This window comes from Schistocerca americana, chromosome 1 (genome assembly GCF_021461395.2).
Source record: "Schistocerca americana isolate TAMUIC-IGC-003095 chromosome 1, iqSchAmer2.1, whole genome shotgun sequence".
Lineage (NCBI taxonomy): Eukaryota > Metazoa > Arthropoda > Insecta > Orthoptera > Acrididae > Schistocerca > Schistocerca americana.
Window position 1 is genome coordinate 204,060,725 of NC_060119.1, and position 22,079 is coordinate 204,082,803.

The following is a 22,079-nucleotide window of genomic DNA, read 5'->3' on the forward strand; positions in this document are numbered from 1 at the left end:
AGCGCAATGGATCTCATGGCAGACCAGGGCGAGCTGCTTTCCGCAAGATCTCTGTTTGCGGAATCCACGTTGATATTCATAGAGGAGATTTTCGTTCTCCAAAGACATCACAATTCTTGCGTGTAAAACACGTTCACTCGTTGCCATGAGTATAGACACGTAACAGCAAAAGAACAAAAGCAATAGTCATGCAACTTTATTTTTTCAGTGTGACAGATCAAATTTTATGGCTACTACTCATAACAGCGGGCAAAAATTCTTAGGTCATGTTTGGATTATCGTAACTTATGTATGGAAGACATACGTCACTTAAACGAACTTCCATGAGTCAGTGTTGATTACACGTAATACGCTGTGGACGGCAGAGAGCAGAGCTGTCGGCCTGCCACAGGCGGCCGGTGTTCCGGACCGCAGGAGACGTCAGCCTGCGGTTAGGGCGGTAATTCGCGGAATGCCTTCGCCGGCTGTTGAGCAGAGGCGCCCGGAAGGGGACTGCGGCGGAACGCACCGCCCCAGGGCGCCCTGTGCCTCGTGTGCAGCTGGCACCTGTCCAGGAACGTCGCTCAAACACGCTGGCGAAGTGAGCAAACGTTGCCAGTTTGAGGAGCGGACGTGTCACAATTTCTGTAGCAACTGAAATCTAGAGAGAGCAAAGATGCCGTGTTTCCTAAAAATATGCCTATCAAGAAACGAGTACCGTATTAGCACACTTTTCCCTTTACCTGAGATGCGAAAAATTACGGAGCATGAACACAAATCACAATGTGTTCTCGAAACTGTACAATTATCGGGCGTTCGCTTCGTTCACATATCAATATTTGCACGGTGTTTTTCGGACCGACACCTTGTTATCTGCGGGTGGATCCTGACAACCGCAGTTCTGTCCTTGCAAACGTCATTTATACGAGGGATAGAAAATTAATAGTGGCAACTATTTACACTACTGGCCATTAAAATTTGCTACACCACGAAGATGACGTGCTACAGACGCGAAATTTAACCGGCAGGAATAAGATGCTGTGATATGCAAATGATTAGCTTTTCAGAGCATTCACACAAGGTTGGCGCCGGTGGCGACACCTACAACGTGCTGACATGAGAAAAATTTCCAACCCATTTCTCATACACAAACAGCAGTTGATCGGCGTTGCCTGGTGAAACGTTGTGGTGATGACTCGTGTAAGGAGGAGAAATGCGTACCATCAGGTTTCCGACTTTGATAAAGGTCCGATTGTAGCCTGTCGCGATTGCGGTTTATCGTATGGCGACATTGCTGCTCGCATTGGTCGAGATCCAATGACTGTTAGCAGAATATGGAATCGCTGGGCTCAGGAGGGTAATACGGAACGCCGTGCTGGATCCCAACGGCCTCTCATCACTAGCAGTCGAGATGACGGGCATCTTATGCGCATCTTATCCGCATGGCTGTAACGGATCGTGCAGCCACGTCTCGATCCCTGAGTCAACAGATGGGGACGTTTGCAAGACAACAACCATCTGCACGAACTGTTCGACGACGTTTGCAGCAGCATGGACTATCAGCTCAGAGATCATGACTGCGGTTACCCTTGACGCTGCATCACAGACAGGAGCGCCTGCGATGGTGTGCTCAACGACGAACCAGGGTGCACGAATGGCAAAACGTCATTTTTTCGGATGAATCCAGGTTCTGTGTACAGCATCATGATGGTCGCATCCGTGTTTGGCGACATCGCGGTGAACGCACACTGGAAGCGTGTATTCGTCATCGCCATACTGGCGTATTACCCGGCGTGATGGTATGGGGTGCCATTGGTTACACCTCTAGGTCACCTCTTGTTCGCATTGACGGCACTTTGAACAGTGGACGTTACATTTCAGATGTGTTACGACCCGTGGCTCTACCCTGCATTCGATCCCTGCGAAACCCTACATTTCAGCAGGATAATGCACGACCGCATGTTGCAGGTCCTGTGCTGGCCTTTCGCGATACAGAAAATGTTCGACTGCTGCCCTGGCCACCACATTCTCCAGATCTCACACCAATTGGTAACGTCGGGTAAACGGTGGCCGAGCAACTGGCTCGTCACAATACGCCAGTCACTACTCTTGATGAACTGTGGTAGCATGTTGAAGCTGGAAGGGCAGCTGTACCTGTGCATCCAAGCTCTGTTTGACAACGGCCAGGTGTATCAAGGCCGTTATTACGGCCAGTGGTGGTTGTTCTGGTTACCGATTTCTCAGGATCTATACACCAAAATGCAATGGGTGTCACATGTCAGTTCTAGTACAATATATTTATCCAATGAATACCCGTTTATCATCTGAATTTCTTCTTGGTGTAGCAATTTTAATGGTCAGAAGTGTATTTACAGCTCGTTCAAAATAGATACGTGTTTCAAAGTTTTACAGACCTTCAAAGTAGTCACTAGAATTGTGTATAGCCCGTTGTCAGCGAAGCGGAAGTCGTATGATACGCTTAGCAGTGCCAGTTGTGTTGACAGTTCGAACGACGCGGTCAGTTGCCCGATGAATTTGTAGCAGTTCTGAAACGAATGCCGTGAAGTGTTTCCTTCAGTTTAGAAATCGAGTTGTACTTGCGATGGCTTTAGCCAGGGGAGTGCAGTAGGTGGTATAGCACTTAGCATCTCCATCAGTCCGACAAATCAGTAAAACATTGCACTGTACGTGCTTGAACATTGTCCTGCAGAATGATGGTCAGGTCCTGCAGAAAGTGTCATCATTTGTGTCTCTATGCTGTTCATTTTTGGAACCCGACCTGCGGCCAGCTTAGAGACAGTGTGGTGACATCACTTGATGACCGTCAAATCGGCCTACTGGTGAGACACACCACAACAATTCATTGGCCGGTCAGACAACCAGGAACTGTGTTAGCGTACAATATATCTAACTAGATCCGCCTGCAAAACTGACAACCTGATATTAGTGTAAGACGAACTTTGACAGTAACCACATAAAATACAAATATAGTTCACCACTTGAAGCTTCTGCGAATTTGTTCCCCATTTTTTTTAATGACACAGTTAAATAAGATTTTAACACTTAAGCCCAGTTGTCTCCACAAATCCAGTACTTGCACAGCATTAAGTTTGATTGCTCATTCAAAAATTTTACTATATATAATACTGCACCTTACCAATGTAGGGCACTCATCAACATTCCACACTGTCTCCTACCTGACGGGCATCTCTCTGTGTGACTAGGGCTAAAGGACACCCCATTGGATGGCCAATATAATTCTAAAACACAATTAAAGAAAAATAATTTAACAACTCAGCACAATAAGTGCCCTGCCGATCCCAGTAGAACTCCTATTACCTGGACCTCTTCACACACACACACACACACACACACACACACACACACACACACACACACGCACACACACCAAAAGACAATACCACACGCAACGCAAACAATAGTAAAACCAGTCACTGAGCAGAAGGTCGGACGAACTGCAAGTAATTAGAGGCACACAGACGGCAGAAGCGGCCAAAAGACCCAATGCATGACCGACCAACTACTGGTCGTTCCCAGTGAAACCACAGGCTAGGGAAAAGTTTGCAAATAAATCACCAACTGACATCTTGTTACCAAGAGGTCTCTTTCGACGACGGCAAAACAATGGATGGCATTGGAAAAACCAATAACCATCAGGCCCTGGCGGAACAGAGCCTTTGGTCCTTTCCCACACAATCGCCAAGCGTCGTCCGGACTGCTTCAGCTGTCCAAATGAGACACGCATTCCCGAACATTCACCCCACCGACCGTGGTGCGGTGGCAGCGCCACGATCCGACCAGACGAGGCACCAAGCAGAGGAATTCACCCGTAAGAGTAATCGATATGATCCGACACGTCTCAGCCTGTCCCCCTGAAAAAATAGCCCCCCCCCCAAACAACAGATTATTCCTGAGGGGAACTGGATGAACGGAGGGGCTCTACTCAGCCTGTTTAATATAACTGTACCTGAGAGGCCCTACAGCTAGCTAGATTACGGACTAAAATGTTAACAGGACCCAGCACCGAGAGGAACTGACACTGACCTCGAAAACGCGGTGCAAGCTTTCTAGAAATACTTGCACCGCTACCAGCTCCAGAAAAGAAATTACAACGAAAAACTCGATCCCCAACTTTCACACGAGCGCGCTGCCTCCCCTAATTATAACGCTTGGCTTGACGGTAGTGAGCCAGGATATTTCGCCAAGCCCTCTTCCAATCCAGCTGCATAGCGTCTGGGGTGATCTTTTGTGGCAAAAGGTCATTAATGTTCACAAACTGAAAAGTTGAGAATTGAGCGAGCAAGCAAATATAAGCGAAGCAGGAGTGACCATAGCCTAATGTTCGGTGGAATTACAGGCAAGGTTGATCTACGGAAGCGACGCATCCCACGTGGTATGGGTCTTAGTATGACTTGTGATGAGAGTGCCTTAAGGATCGTACTTGCTCTCTCAGGAAACGGGCCCTAGGGATAGTAGGGCTTTGTCATAATATGTCTAATGGCATTTTGAAAGCAAAAGTGCTTAAACACTTTTGAAACAAAGGTTGGAATACTGTCACTGACTAAGTTCCTGGCCAGACCAAATATGGGAAACACTTTAGAAAGATGGTAGGCATAATTTGCGATTTAACTCCCCTACTAGGAATAAGCCAGCTGCACTGGTAACATCCGTCCATAACAATCATGATGCAACAACTCCCTGCTGTAGCCGAGGGAAAGGGGGTCCGCATAATCAATGAACAACTTGTCCATAGGGTGTTGTTCTGTCTCTGGCTGGAGGAGACACTTGGGTGAATTGTGATTTTACATAGCTTGCACTCTCCCGCTAATAATTACACAATGCCAGCCAAGTTACACGTTGTTTAACCTTAGCGATAGTCTTGTGAAACCCCAAATGGCCCCCAAGGAAGGAGTCACTAAAACAGCGAAAAATGGAGGGGACAAGTTTCACAGGCACAACTCTTTGTTCAGGTGGTCTCCCAACGCCACGACACAAAACTGCCTTAATCAACTTATACCCTGACACCTACTCCCCAGCAAGCAATAATGCCCAACTTGGGGTCCCCGTCCTGCTTAACTCTGAAATCAGCAAAGATCTCCAGCGTCTGGATTAAGATGGCAACAGTCAGTTTCTCGAATGCTTTGTCACATTTTCTTATCTGCTCGCCATCCTCCTGAAAGATCGGACTAAGTGCGTCAACCACGTAATTGTCAGCCCCTTTTATATGCCACACCCAATAGAGGAACGCGTATGTTTGCAGTGTCCACCTAGCAATTCTGACAGTTTTCCCTGGGATGGGCCAAGACCTAGTTCCACGCCTGATTGTCAGTTTTGAGATCAAACTCCCTATGCTCCAGATATAATTTAAATTTTTTCGAGTCCAAAGAGTTCGCCCAAAGACTCATTAATGGAGTATTTTAATTCAGCCGATATCAAGGCCCTAGAAGCGCAGGCGACAGGGCACCTCTCACTAGAACATTCTTGCAGTAGAACAGCCGCAACACCAACATTTGGAGACATCTGGACGATAAAGACCTTTTGAAAGTCCAGGATGGCCAAGATTGTAGGGTTACTCGAGGCAGTGCTAATGGCCTCAAAGCCAGACTGCTCTCTCAGCAAACCAAGTCCTCCCCCTTTTCACATAAACTGTATAGAAGGGTGGAAAGCTGGGCGAAATTTGGCATAAATTTACGGAAATAACTGACCGTGCCAATAACCGAGCTATTCCCTTTTATTCCTGGGGGACGAGAACAGTCGCAAGGCGGATATGCACTCTTAGACAATCCTGATCCTTTCCCTTGAAATAAGATGCCCCAGGAAGGAGATCTGATGTCTAGCTAGGCTGACTTTAGATGGTTTAACAGCCAACCCAACTACCCGAAGCCGCGCAAACAGCCGCAGAATATGACACAGATGCTGTTCGAAAGAACTACTGCAGATGAAAACGTTGTCGACGCAGGTATACACGCAGCTTAACTTGAGATTACACAACACATGGTTCAACAGACGGGACAAGGCCACTGCCCCAGTAGATAAGCCGAAAGGAACTCAACTAAGCTCATACAGGTTCCAGGCGGTACAACAGGCAGTCATCTGCCTGGAATCCTCAGTAAGTGGTATCTGATAAAAGGCTTAGTTAAGATCAACCAAAGTAAAATAACTGGCCCCAGAGAACCACTTGAACTGTTAAGTCAGACAACCTTTTGGTTAAGGGCTTTATAATCGACCGCCGGCCTAAAATCCTTGTCTTGTTCCTTGGGAACGAAAAAAATAGGCGACGCAGAAGGCGATGTGGATGGCCTGATAACTCCATCCTTCAACAATTGGTTCACTTTTTCTGCAATATCCTCATTTCACGCGGTGAAGAATAATATAGACCCTGCAACATTGGCACATCATCCGATAAATGAATTTTATAATAAATTTTGTCCGTTACGCCTAATGGTTACTGAGGACATCGGGATAGTCTCCCAAGATCTTCAACAGCTGGTGAGCCTGACCTTGCACAGAACGGTTAACGACGAACTCAGACTGGCACGAGTTGAGTAGTTTGACTGTGCCACTGCTACGAAAAGAACAACGCGCTATTTTTCCCAAGGAAAAAGGTTGTACTGGCGAAATCAAACACCAACCTGGTTTGCTGCATGAAGTCACAACCGATGAGTAAGGGAACGGACAAATACTTAACTACGACCAATTTCATTGGACATGAAAAATGGCCATGAAAATTCCCGCCCACGTCACTTATCAGAGGCATCGCTTGGCCACTAATTGCCCTTTATCTGTGAAGACCGGTATGCGAAGGAAGCATTCTACACAACCCACCGTATTCGAAATATCAAAGGTATTTTAACAAAGAAATTGAACTGTCTGAGCCTAACAGGCCACATACCTGTTCCTGGTAAAACTGAGCACAAACATACGGCAAGCAACAATCGTTAATGCCGCGAGCACGAGCGCATCGACTAGGGCATTTGCGCCGACTGGTCTCCTTGCTCACTCGACTGGACAGCCACGCACCAGATGATCCCCGTTTCCACACTGGAAACATGCTTTATGATCAGAAGACTTAAAAGGTAACAGATGGGGTTTGTTGCATGACATGTGGAATTCGGAGTCTAATCCCTTTTGGTAGTTGCACTGCTTGTCTGCGAACCTGAAAGCTTGCATAGAAGACAATAATTCGTTTAGTTCAGGAAACGTAGTGGTCTTCTAGGCGAATGCTATCTTCCAGCATCATGTCCTGGAGAATGTTGAGCACACTGTCATGTGCCAAGTGGTAACTGCCGTGCGCACATTGTATTCGAGCAAATTCTCAGTAGGCCCTTGTATCCGCCAATAATGGTCGCGCTCTAACTCATTAACGACGGATAATTTTAACTCTATCACGTGACTCAGATCTCTTAAAGTGCCCTGTCTCCTAAGTATCTCTGAAATTACACCATTCAGCGAACTTCGGGTCAAAGGATAGATAAACGCAAGATAACTTATTGGGGAACTTACAAGGCATCAGTATGAATCTCAAAACGAATAGTCAGCCATAAAAGCTCTTCAGCCTGGGACAGTTGGTCACTCCCGAAATCGGAAACTCCCTGAAACAAAGGAAACTTCTACAGCCGATCAATCGGGAATTTCGGCATCAATATCCTGGCCTGCCTCACCTGAGAAGTCCTGGGTGGCGCAACCCTTCTGTGTGCCATTCGCCTCTCCTTCTAAACTCATCCCGCTAGCAGTTACTTGTAAATCCTTAGCGTGAGTAAACAATTGACTAACCATGTCATCTTTTTCTTTAGTAAGAGGGAGGGGCTTCAAATCAGAGATACTATTTTCCGAGTGCAAAAGTTGAGCATGAACGCTCGCTGTCTGCTTGCGACCCGAATGAACTTCTTCAAGAAACTGTATATCACGACTAAGCGCACTAAAAGCACTATAGCAATTACAAAGCACTGCAACTTCCTTGCCAATCAGGTAGGAAGAAACGTGAATCGGGCTGTCAAGGACGCGTGGAACCTCGCTGCTAACTCAGGAACGCCGCCACCTATTTGCTGCCGTCTAACGTAATCTCATATTCATGATAGTTCCTTTTTTAAATATGCCCGGCCACGGCAGTTTGCGGGAGCCATCTCCCACCATTCGCCTCTACAAAACCAAAACAAATATTAGGCACGAATATTAACAAGTAATACAATTCAATAATGAAACCACGTGTGATGCCAACTGCCAACAAGGGGAAGAGGGCCAGCCGTTGTGACCGAGCGGTTCTAGGCGCTTCAGTCCGGAGCCGCGCTGTTGCTACGGTCGCAGGTTCGATTCCTGCCTCGGGCATGGATGTGTGTGATGTCCTTAGGTTAGTTAGATTTAAGTAGTTCTAAGTCTAGGGAACTGATGACCTCAGATGTTGTCCCATAGTGCTCAGAGCCATTCGAACAATTTTTTTGAAGGGGAAGAGGAACGCTCCCCTCCATCGCCCCCTTCCCCCCCCCCCCCCCCCAATTCACACAATGGAACATCTACAATCCGTAACTACCACTGTAACGTCTTTCATTGGTGACGGCAGAAATTCGTGGAAGGGTCAAACCCCAGCTTCAAAATCACTTGTGGTTGATAACATCTATATTTATTTCGTGAAAACATCTAAAATTTTCCTTTACAATGGAATGAAGCGAACAGTTCTTTAACGGCAACCAATAATCACCCGAGTGCCAGAAGGGCTAACAAGTTTCATTTGAAACATATACCTTTTATTTTTTTAAAAAAATTACAAGATGAATATCAATAACCACAGAGCGCCTTAAGGCTTAGAGTTTACTTTAAAATTTTTTTCTTACAAAATTTTACAACAAGATCAAAATCAATAATCACCAAGCGCCTGAAGGCTCTGAAATTGCCTTGAAATTTTTGAGTATTACAACAAAGTCGAGGTCAATACAGAGCCCCAGAAGGCTTACAAATTTTTCCTTTTAAAAAAATTAAAAAAGTACCTTAACAGATGTAGATCAAGATAGTTTCCCTCCAAAACAATTTAAGAGAGTAAATGTCCCGCTTTAAAACAATTAGGCCATTGTGGTGGCTCCAAGAATGCAACAGCTCTAAAGAAAGTGACAGCAAGCATGCCTGTAAAGGCTTAAATGTTTGGTAAATTGGCAACAATTCCAAATGTGGACATAGGATGTTTCAGAAGTGATGATCAATAATTCGTACACGGAAAGTACAGGCCGAAAGTAGATAAAAAAACCAATAAACATGGGTCCACAAATTCACCGGTGTCGAGATACAGGATGTCAAATTAAACACCTTTCAGCCGTCAATTTTCAACCATATTTGCCTAGGCAATCTTTTTTAGCGCTTTAGTACGCCATCTTCAGGCCCTGTGTGTAGATATACTTGTCATGTCCAAACGCTAAAGTAGGTGTTCGAAACGTTGTCCATGCGCCTTAATTCACATTGAACTAGTCTCTGAAATGAGTTGCGAATCCTCTCAGGCAGTCCTGGGGAATTCTGTAAATGCTGGATGGTTGCTTCAATACGCAAGTGTAATTCCTGAAGACGGTTGACCTCAGTAGCGTGGACTATAATTTTGACATAACACCACACACAGAAATCCATGGGATTTAAATGCAGAGTCCTTGGAGGGCATGACACAGGCCGTCCTCTACCTATTCATGTTGACCAATACGAGTCAGAAGCCGAAGCACTCGTAAATGAAAATGTGCTGTAGCACAGTCATGTATTAACTACATGTTCAGGCATTGGTTCAGTGGGACATCGTCATGTACATCTGGAAATACAGACTGCAGAAACCTCATTACTGCTGCCTGGTTGCTCGCTGTGGTAGGAAGTGTGGTCTAGTTATGAGGTCTCTGTGCCGTCCTGCCCAGACGTTCGATGAATAACGCTGCTGGTGTCGTGATATTTGTGTTGTATGAGACTTGACATCGGCCCAAATGTGACAGTTGTGGCAGTTAAAAATACCGTCGCGAATAAATCCATCCTCATCCGTGAACAGAATACTGCTTACAAACAGGGGTTTGAGGGTATACTGCTGTTGCAGCCGTTGGAGGAAATTCTCTCTAGGAGGGAAGTCAGCACTGTTGTGGGCTTTAACTCGCTGGAAACAATATGAATATAGTACTTGCAGACGTAAAATCCGCCACACACTGCTACGACACGTTCTTGAGTAGTAGCCCTCCTCGCTGAAGGACCCAGACATTCGTGTACAGTGTGTAACATCCTTTCCTCAATGTAGGGTGGTCTGGAACTTCGTCGAATTTCTTATACATGCTATGCCAAAGTCCCAATTTCCCTAAGGCGCTGATGTAACCGGCTAAATGTACAACTGTCGGGATGCCTGCGGGAGGAACATTCGATCGGGCAGCTTCAAGGGCAGTGGCATTCGCTCTGCCGAACATGAAGTGTATGTCAACGTGCTCTTCATTGGTGTAACCTCTGTCCATAGTGCTTTCATGTTCGTAAATGATTGTGAAGCTGGTACGCCATAGTGCACGGAGGGGGAAAGGGAAGTAGTTGTGCACGCGTAAACAAGCAGATAGTCGATACCAAAGGTTGAGACGCCAACGTAAACACTATAGTATCTAGAGGCGTTTACAGTTGGTTCCCAACTCGAATTAATGCGATACCTCGGAAATGGTTGTGTTGCGGATCCATGTCTATTAGAGCTGTTTAGCTACTTTTGGTCTTTAGTTTCCACGAGCGAATTATTGACCAACAGTTCTGAAACATCCCTTATATACGTCTGTGATCAAACCTGCAGTAGCATTTAAGTTCATGAAACTTACTAAATGTCTGACGGCTCGAAACCTTCCTATCTGCACAATTTTGAGGCTTGATTCCGGGAGGGGAAGGCAGGAAAGGGCAACTTTAACAAGGAATGGAAAATTTAGAAGTTCCCCGGGACAGAGCGTCGAAATATGCATAATAACGTAAATGACGGACGACCTGCATCCGCAACTCGCCAGGAAATAGCGGTCCCAGCAAGGTTCTAGTAACGGCCTCCCCCAACATCAAGTCGACCAGCTGGTGAGACACACCGTAACAATTTGTTCGCCGGTCGGACGAGCAGCAGCTGCGTCAACATACAATGTAACTAGCTAGCCCAGCCTGCAAAACAATCCGATATTAGTGTTAGACGAAACTCGGCAGTAGCCACGTAAAACACAAGAATAATTCACGACTTTAAAATTCTGCAAATCTGTTTCCCACTTTTTTAAAAAAATAAATGACAAACACTTAACTAAGATTATTAAGCCCAAGAAATAATCATAGATAACTGCCATAAAACTGTTATTTGTCCCCAGAACTTCAAAAAGCAGGAGGTAATATTTAAAACAAGATTAATAAAAGGTAATTACAGCAAGTTGCCTCCACAAATCCAGTACTCCGGCAGCGTTAAGATTGACTGCTCATTCAAAAATGTCATAACATACGAATACTGCACCTTACCAAAGTAGGGCACTCATCAACAGTCCACAGTCACCACTTCATGACAGCCATCTCCCTGCGCGGCTATGGCTAACGGACACCCCGTTGGACGGCCAATATAATTCTAAAACAAAATTACAGAAAAAGAGTTTAACAACTAGACAGAGTAAGTGCCCTGCGATCCCAGTAGAAGTCCTATTAGGTGGACCCCTTCACCCACCCACACACACACACAGACACACACACACACACACACACACACACACACATGCACAAGCACACAAACACACACACACACACACACACACGCACACGCACACATACCAAAAAACAATACCACAAGGAAGGATGGCCAATGTAATTCGAAAACGAAATTAAAGAAAAAGAGTTTAAAAACTGAGTGCAGTGATTGCCCTGTCGATCCCAGTAGAACTCCTGTTACGTGGGCCCCTTCGCGCACACACCCGGTAACAATGCCACAAGTAACTCAAACAATACTAAAACCAGTCACTGTGCAGCAACAGGGCTTAATTGCAAATAATCATGGGATACAGAACCCCACCGAGCGATGTGGCGCAGTGGTTAGCACACTGGACTCGCATTAGGGAAGACGACGGTTAAAACACGAGCATAGCCATCCTGATTTAGATTTTCCGTGATTTACCTAAACCGCTTCTGGCAAATGGCGGGATGGTTCCTCTGAAAAGGCGTGGCCGATTTCCTTCACCATTCTTCCCTAATCCGATAAGACCTCGCTCTTTGGTCCCCTCCACCAAATCAACCAACCAACCAACAGAACTCGGAGGCGGCCAAAAGACCCAATACACGTTCTCCACTCAGACGACCAACCAACGGGCGTTCCCGACGAAATTACATGCAAGGTTGCAAGTGAACCGCCAACTGACAGTGTGTTACCTAGAGGTCACTTCGACTCACGGCAACCCAATGGGCGGCAGCGGCGGCAAAACACTTTCGAAGCGAAACCAACAGCCAGCAGCCTCTCGCGGAACGGAGCCTGGTCACTTCCCGCACAATCGGCCACCCGTCGTCCCGACCGCTTCAGCTCGGATCCTCAACTTCCTTCCTGCGCTCGGAGGCAGAGCAAGCGAACGATGAGAGGAAGTAGCTCAGAATAGAAAACTATACGAGCCGACACGACTCACTGGGAATGACTGAAATGTGAGACAAATATACCACTGAAAATCGGCTAGCAGGTGTACTGCATTCAGAGCCTGATCATTACATCAACTTTGTCCAAATGGACAATCAATAGTAACTAGTGAGAGTAACTTAGCTCTTGTACAGAGAAAGAAGATAATGTTATGCAAAAATTTACTCTCTCCTGCTTGGTTATCTTTCAGTTCATTAAAATACCACAACGTCCGAACATATACATTCATTGTGGAAGAACCGGAGAACTCCGATTTCTTATTTTATTTCATTGTACTTCCGCTTCTATGTAGTGCGTTGAAAACTGATGTTTCTCTTAACCTCTTACTGCATTGTGCCTGGCTGGGAAAGACGCAATGTCACTATCATTGAGGAAATTTCCAGTGCTCTTTTGGACCTATGATTGTTGGTTGGTTTTGGGGAAGGAGACCAGACAGCGAGGTCATCGGTCTCATCGGAGGAGGGCAGGATGGGGAAGGAAGTCGGCCCTTCAAAGGAACCATCCTGGCATTTGCCTGGAGCGATTTAGGGAAATCACGGAAAACCTAAATCAGGATGGCCGGACGCGGGATTGAACCGTCGTCCTCCCGGATGGGACCTATGGTTGTAGTTTTCTCAATTGTGGAAACACACTGTGCAGTGACATAAATTGTAATGCAGCATGCGCGAAGAAACATCAGCAAAAAAAACCTCTCGTCTTCTTGTCACATGTGCTGTCAATTAACTTTTCTCAAAAAAATGTCAAACACAAGCCATGTTTCACAGACACGTCAAATATAACCACAAATGGAGAAATATTTTGCAAACTAGTAAAGTTTGACAAAGTTTTGATCGTGTACGGGGGGCTTTGAGAGTTTCCCATGCCGGGAAGTTGTCATGTGTCGGTGCTCGGTTGTTAGTTGCAGGTCGAGTACCACGTGTAGTCTTCGCAGATCATTTAAATTACACACCGACCTGTGAATTGATAAAGTTATTTACCGTACATCTGTCGAGATGAAATTTTATAGCCAACTGCTATACCACTTTCAGTATTATACTCGAAATATCTTAGGATATATTCCAAAATACATACTGCTAGGGTCACTCCAAAAGAAATGTACACTGTTTTTGTAAAAATACAGTTTTCATTCTGCATGTGTGAAAGTCTTACAGTGTGGAAATACATCCTTCCCGCTTGTTTTCAAACTTAGTTCAACCTGTTCCCGTGAGTGGTGCCATCACAGCATGTCTTCAAGATGGCTGCTACACTTGACGTTTGTCAGAAGCAACGTGCTGTTATAGAATTACTGTGCTGTTGAAACTAGACAGTGCGAAACATCGACAAGACGTTGAAAAAGGTGTATGGAGATGTTGCTGTCGATCGCAGTACAGTTAGTCGGTGGGCAAGCAGGTTACGTGATGAAAGCGGGCACGGCAATATTGAGGATAGTCCTCGCAGCGGCAGGCATCGTACTGCACACTTTCCAGACAATCTGCAGAGAGTTAACGAATTGGTGACTGCTGACAGACGCATCACAGTGAACGAATTGTCACGCTACGTTGGGATAGGGGAAGGAAGTGTTTGCAGAATACTGAAAGTATTGGCGCTAAAAACGGTTTGTGCCACGTGGGTTCCCAGGATGTTGGCAGTGGCTCACAAAGAAACAAGAAAAACGGTATGGAGTGCACCTTTGGAACAGAGATATCTGACGATTACTAACTAAACAGAATGTATTCCGCTTAAAAAAAGTAGCACTTCAGTGTAAATACCAGAATCTGCGTCGCTGACTATCATGCGTCTGTCAACATATTGCATAACGATAACGATACTCCTTTGTTTTCGTCTGATTGATACCTCTGTCAATAGAACTTGTTTAGAAACCTAACGGAGACCTATGCAGGATCGAAACAGCAAGGTGAAATAAACTTTGCAACCTGTCAAATAGCATGAATGCTGGTGGTGACATTAACACAAAATACTTCCTTCTCTTTTATATGTCTGACAGTTATTTTTCAATTTCATCGTGGTTTTTATGCGAGCAATGAGTAAATGATAACTCAAAAATCTCGTTCGACGTGGGATATCTCCATGAAAAAATGATATAGCTCTTTCATCCGACACTGATTTCCACAACCAGTTTGCATATTGTGCCTGATCAGTTTCTGACAATTTAAAGAACGTAGGACACTGCGCAAGACTAGAAACCTATTCAGCACGAACGGGATTATCACAGAACCTTCCGATGCATAAGGAAGGTGAATCAGTTCGTTACGCAGTGACGTGCCGTCATGAGCATTCTGCGACATCTGATAGTTCAAATGGCTATGAGCACTATGGTACTTAACTTATGAGGTCATCAGTCCCCTAGATAAAACTATTTAAACCTAACTAACCTAAGGACATCACACACATCCATGCCCGAGGCAAGATTCGAACCTGCGACCGTAGCGGTCGCGCGTTTCCAGACTGTCGCGCCTAGAACCGCTCGGCCACACGGCCGGCTCGGCATCTCAGTTGGGCCGAGTTTATAACGCGCACCTCTCTCATGTCAGTGTCCACTTTGAAATTCTTGCCTTACAAGCGTTTCAATAAGCAGAGAGCAGAGAAAAAAACTGGAAAACATGAAAGCCAACGGAAGTCAAAATTATCGAATTAAATTATTTTAAAAAAATGTTCAAATGTGTGTGAATCCCTAAGGGACCGAACTACTGAGGTCATCGGTCCCTAGACTTAAACTAACTTAACACACACACACACACACACACACACACACACACACCCGTGCCCAAGGGAGGACTCGAACCCCCGGCAGAGGAGCTGCTCAATCCGTTACATGACGCCTCGAACCACCCGGCCGCTCCGCGCGGCTAAAATTGTAAAGAAGTTCTAATTACAGGAATTGTGTAGAGAAATGATATCGTTCTTTATTAGAGAGTCTTGTGGAAACACGTGTCACGGGAATCCTTAACTGCTAATCAACAAAGACTGAATTAACATTAAACAAGTTCCACCCGAGTTCCCAAATACAAGTACCGCATGTGGGGTTTGGAGAGGAGGGGCGTGAGGTAAATTGGTGCCGTAATGAATTAAGTTGCCGAGAAGTAGAACTCAATTAAGGCGCTATTCCCGAATTATTACATTACGTTAAAGCAAGTTACATCTAATAAGTTCCCCGCTGGCGAAATTTTAGCGACATCAAGGAGGTTCTGAGAGCCAAACTGATTTTATTAGATTTGATATTATCCGGATGACGTCATTGAAGAGCCTGGCTGAGTGCAGCGAGGCAGCGAACCGGTTTCTCGTCCTCGTCTGCCCCAGGCTAGAATACCCCACATCCACGCTCTCTCACATAGCACAGAATATGCGGAGTAGCAAAATTTGACGTTTATGTGGCCATGTTTTGCAAGAGCTCTTATCAATATAGTTTGGTAGTAGATGGGTTATTTCAATATTTTATAAAACAGTGACAGTGTAGGAATCAGCCATCAGCAGGTTACCAGTAAACACCGGAAATAAATTTTACAGTAGTTGGTAAACTTTGGACTGCAACATCAATCGGTCTTCATACGATTAGCAGGTCTTGAAACTTTCTCAAAGAGATATTCAAGCTAACGGGAACATGACGTAATGTGCTGAAACAAAATAAACTTAGGAAATGTTGAAAATATACTAGGCGATGCAATGAAAATATAATGAAGCATACAATTAAACGCAATTATAATATGACCAGCATTAACAAGAAACTATTTCCTCAGAAGGTAGATGGCAAAGTGATCAACAACAGAGAAACTTCTTTAAATATCTGAATAGTTTAAGAGATGATTCGGAAACACAAACTGTTATTAACGAATATACTTCCGGGAACTAATTATGGAAAATGATGTATAACCATAATTGCGGAAAAAATCAGTAGAAATAACAAAGTTGTAGTAATATAACGTGCCCCTTTTTTCATACTTGGACGCTTCAGTAGAAAACGTTAATGTTCCTGTGGAACGGAGTTTACGTATCTGTCCACTTTTTTTAATCTGACTGTGGTCACGAATGGAATCTGACTGCAAGGAACGTTATTTGAAAGTCACAGCATGCAGGCAAGAGTGACATTCCCAAGCGCTTACCTTCAAAATGTGTTTTCTGTGTCTGAAGAACTATACTGACTCATGCAATAGAAATCAATTATTTCTTACGTTAATATGTGACTCGGTTGCCATCGAATGTGACTATCGTTTCTCGTGATAAATCTGTAGACCTATACTCATTCGTTTTGCAATATTACTTGTTATTTATACTGTTAAATTATGACGCTAACTGCTACTTACACTGTTATTACCAACTGCACTACATGTTTTGCCTATGTAGTACTTTGTGAGCCGCGCGGAATTGGCCGAGCGGTCTAAGGGCGCTGTAGTCATGGACTGTGCGACTGGTCCCGGCTGAGGTTCGAGTCCTCCCTCGGGCGTGGGTGTGTGTGTTTGTCCTTAGGATAGGTTAGGTAGTGCGTAAGCTTAGGGACTGATAACCTTAGCAGTTAAGTCCCATAACATTTCACACACGTTTGAACATTTATGTACTTTGTCAAAATTAAACTTATTCGAGTACTTTTGTGTTCACTATTCAGCTCTATCTACCGTTACCTGTATTCTGGCCCAAACTGTTAAGTAACAAACTATTTTTTCACGTAATTCTACCTCATTTGTCAATGTTCACTCTCACGTGTGATACCAATTTGTCACCCACTCACATCCAGTCACAAGTTTCTCTGCTTGGAGTCACTCTACAGGGTGATATCTTCTCACTTTCTGAGAGGTGCTTTTTCCTAATGAAACTGCTACATACTCTGCCGTTTGATTTAGAGATAAATTTACATGTTATTTACATATACAGTGCTTAATGGTTTTCACTGAGGGAAGCAGAATGTGACGTCGGAGGTCTTCGCAGCTATGGTCACCTTACAATAGAATCAGTTACTCAGCTTTTGTATTTGGGCAGTTGTACAAAATGACTAGGTGGAACCGCGTGACCGCTACGGTCACAAGTTCGAATCCTGCCTCGGGCATGGATGTGTGTGATGTCCTTAGGTTAGTTAGGTTTAATTAGTTCTACGTTCTAGGCGAGTGAAGACCTCTGAAGTTATGTCGCATAGTGCTCAGAGCCATTTGAACCATTTTTGACTAGGTGGACGACAAAACAAGTAAAGAGTAGAGAAAAATGATCTGTAGTGTTTATGGGAAACAAAATTTTTTAAAGAAAGTGATGCATTACTCAACTAGTTCAAAAAATAGTCCTTTATTACGGGACGATAAGTGTCAGGAGGACTTTAATAACATTACGCAGGCATTAGTCATTGCAAACATTCTTAGCCACCCTGAAATGTCCAAGGATTTTTGTCTATGCACAGATGCCTCATCTAACGGGCTGGGGGCATGCTTGTTCCAGATGCGAGAAGAAGAAGGTATAGAAGTACCAAAGGTCATCGGTTTTGCTAGTCGTACATTAACAGAAGCAGAAAGATGTTACTCTGTGTCAGAATTGGAAAGTTTTGCTGTAATATGGGCATTCAAAAAGTTTGAATATTTTTTGTGGGGCAACAGTACCAAAGTTTATTGTAACCATCAGTCACTGTCATTTCTTTTAAAACGTAATTCATTGCACCGTAGATTACGATGGTGGTGTCTGTATTTACAAGAATTCAATTTCAAGATCATTTATACTACAGGAAGCCAGAAAGTAATTACAGGTGCCTTGTTCAGGTTACCACAACGTTTAGAAGAATTTGGTGAATTAACAGAGCAAGATGCAGATCTCAGTACGTTATTGATCCAAGGTACAACACAACAGTCTGATTACCATAAGTTTTGTAAGCAAATGAAAATTATGCAACAGTAAGATCTCAGATTGAGTAAAGTCATGCAAAGCCTTGAGCAAGATGAAGGTGGGAAGGTAGGTAAATGGTATCAGGAGTACAAGAGTGTTTTGTTTCATAGGGAACATGAAAAATCTGATCAATAGAGTGTGTGTAATCCTGAAGATTATATTGACGGATTTGTAAGACTTACACATGAAGTATGGCGACATTAAGGAGTAGGTAAATGTACTAAAAAAATTTTAACATTTTGTTATTTTCCAGATTTGAGAAGGTGAGTCCTACAGGTATTAAGAAAATGTGCAATTCGTCGAAAATCAATACAGTCCAAGGTGCCAAAATTATTGAGCTAAACACAATACTCACAAAAAACTCTGTAGATATAGTATCCCTGGACATAGCTGGTCCATATCCGAGATGTAAAGGAGGACTAAGATATGTACTAGCAGTATACGATATTTTCTCGAAATGTATGCCATTAAAAATGCAACAGCCACAAATATCAGAAAAATAATTGAGGGAGACTGAGAAGAGTAGGTAAACCAAAGGTACTGCTAACTGTTAATGTAATACTTTATATTTCATTGGGCAGAAGTGGAAACAATTTATGACCTCACAGGCCATAAAGCGTATGTTAGTAAGTACTTTTAACCCAGAAACATGCCTAGTAGAACGAGACTTCAAAGAATTTAACCGGTTTATTAGGACATACACACCTCACAAACACACCCGATTGGTAGAATACGTTACTCTTTTCATGCAAGTTGTCAATAACCTTCCACATTCTTCAAAAGCTTGTACACTTAACCAGCTGATGTTCCAGACAAAGCGCACGAATGATTGGGAGTCGCCCATACCAAAGACAAGAGAAAATCAAACAAGCCATGGTTACACTAGAAAACAGAGCCGAGTATAGAAAGAGAACTTATAATAAGAAACTGAAACGTGTTACACAATTTTCTGAAGGGCAACGAGTCCTCTTACGGACTCACCCTAAATCGGCAAAATTTGGCAAACTGAATAAGAAGTGGCAATTGCTCTATTCAGGACCATATATAATTTCCAAAATACCATATCCTAGGACGTACTGATTGGCCTATGAGAAAACAGGGAGAGACAACGGTCTCCGACCTCACAAGGATATGGAAGCTTTTATAGAATGATGAAGCTAGGTAGCATTTTTTCTTTATCTCAGAAGGTAAATGTACATAGTGTACATAGCTCTGAGTGTAATTTTTCTTCTGGAGTGTACTTTAAGATAGGGTAATGTGTATAGGCACAAGTAATTCTTTTGATCTGTACACGTAGGCATAAAATTAACAGAAAATGGGAAGTAATACACCGATTCATGCGAAATGAAAGTGTAAACAAAATTAGCTAATCGCTGAGCTGTCTGCGCTCAACAATACACGCTGACGTCAGTAGTAGGAGAGGAGGCATTGACCGGTGCACATGCATGTTTTTGTCGTGGTCTCCAGTCCTGAGACTGGTTTGATGCAGCTCTCCATGCAACCCTATCCTATGCAAGCTACTTCATCTCCCAGTACTTGCTGCAACCTAGATCCCTCTGAATCTGCTTAGTGTATTCATCTCTTGGTTTCCCTCTACGATTTTTACCCTCCACGCTGCCCTCCAATGCTAGATTTGTGATCCCTTGATACCTCAGAACATGTCCTACCAATCGGTCCCTTTTTCCAGTCAAGTTGTGCCTCAACCTCCTCTTCTCCCCAATTCTATTCAATACCTCCTTATTATTTATGTTATCTACCCATCTAATCTTCAGCATTCTTCTGTAGCTCCACATTTCGAAAGCTTCTATTCTCTTATTGTGCAAACTATTTATCGTCCATGTTTCACTTCCAAAATGGCTACACTCCATACAAATTCTTTCAGAAATGACTCCCTGACACTTAAATCTATACTCGACGTTAATAAAATGCTCTTCTTCAGAAACGCTATCTTTGCCATTGCCAGTCTACATTTTATATCCTCTCCACTTCGACCATCATCAGTTATTTAGCTCCCCAAATAGAAAAACTCCTTTACTACTTTAAGTGTCTCATTTCCTAATCTGATTCCCTCAGCATCACCCGACTTAATTCGACTACATTCCATTATCCTTGTTTTGCTTTCGTTATATCGTTATATCGTTATATCCTCCTTTCAAGCCACTGTCCATTCCGTTCAACTGCTCTTCGAAGTCCTTTGCTGGATGTGACAGAATTACAATGTCATCGGTAAACCTCAATGTTTTTATTTCTTCTCCATGGATTTTAATACCTACTCGAAATTTTTCTTTTCTTTCCTTTACCGCATGCTCAATACACAGATTTAATAACATCGGGGAGAGGCTAAAACCCTGTCTCACTCCTTTCCCAACCACTGTTTCCCTTTCATGTCCCTCGAGTCTTATAACTGCCATCTGGTTTCTGTAAAAATTGTAAATAGCCTTTCTCTTCCTGTATTTTACCCCTGCCACCTTCAGAATTTGAGAATATTCCAGTCAACATTGTCAAAAGCTTTCTCTAAGTGTACAAATGCTAGAAACGTAGGATTGCCTTTCCTTAATCTATTTTCTAAGGTAAGTCGTAGGGTTAGTATTGCCTCACGGGTTCCAACATTTCTACGGAATCCCAACTGCTCTACCTTGAGGTCGGCTTCTACCAGTTTTTCCATTCGTCCGTAAAGAATTCGCGTTAGTATTTTGCAGCTGTGACTTGTTAAACTGATAGTTCGGTAATTTTCACAACTGTCAACACCTGCATTCTTTGGAATTGGAATTATTATATTCTTTTTGAAGTCTGAAGGTATTTCGCCTGTCTCATACATCTTGCTCACCAGATGGTAGAGTTTCGTCAGGACTGGCTCTCCCAAGGCTGTCAGTAGTTTTAATGGAATCTTGTCTACTCCGGGGCCCTTTTTTCACTCAGGTCTTTCAGTGCTCTGTCAAACTCTTCACGCAGTATCATATCTCCCATTTCATCTTCATCTACATCCTCTTCCATTTCCATAATATTGTCCTCAAGTAAATCGCCCTTGTATAGACCCTCTATATACTCCTTCCACCTTTCTGCTTTCCCTTCTTTGCTTCGAACTGGGTTTCCATCAAAGCTCTTGATATTCATGCAAGTGGTTCTCCTTTCTCCAAAGGTCTGTTTAATTTTCCTGTAGGCAGTATCTATCTTACCCCTAGTGTATAAGCCTCTACATCCTTACATTTGTGCTCTAGCCATCCCTGCTTAGCCATTTTGCACTGCCTGTCGTTATCATTTTTGAGACGTTTGTATTCCTTTTTGCCTGCTTTATTTACTCCATTCTTATATTTTTTCCTTTCATCAATTAAATTCAATATTTCTTCTGTTACCCAAGGATTTCTACTAGCCCTCGTCTTTTTACCTACTTGATCGTCTGCTGCCTTCACTACTTCATCCCTCAGAGCTACCCATTCTTTTTGTACTGCATTTCTTTCACCCATTCCTGTCGATTGTTCCCTTATGCTCTCCCTGAAACTCTGTACAATCTCTGGTTCTTTCAGTTTATCCAGGTCCCTTCTCTGCCCCTGGAAATGTCTTAAAACTTAAATTCTGCTTCCTAAATCTCTGTCTTACCATTACATAATCTGTCTGA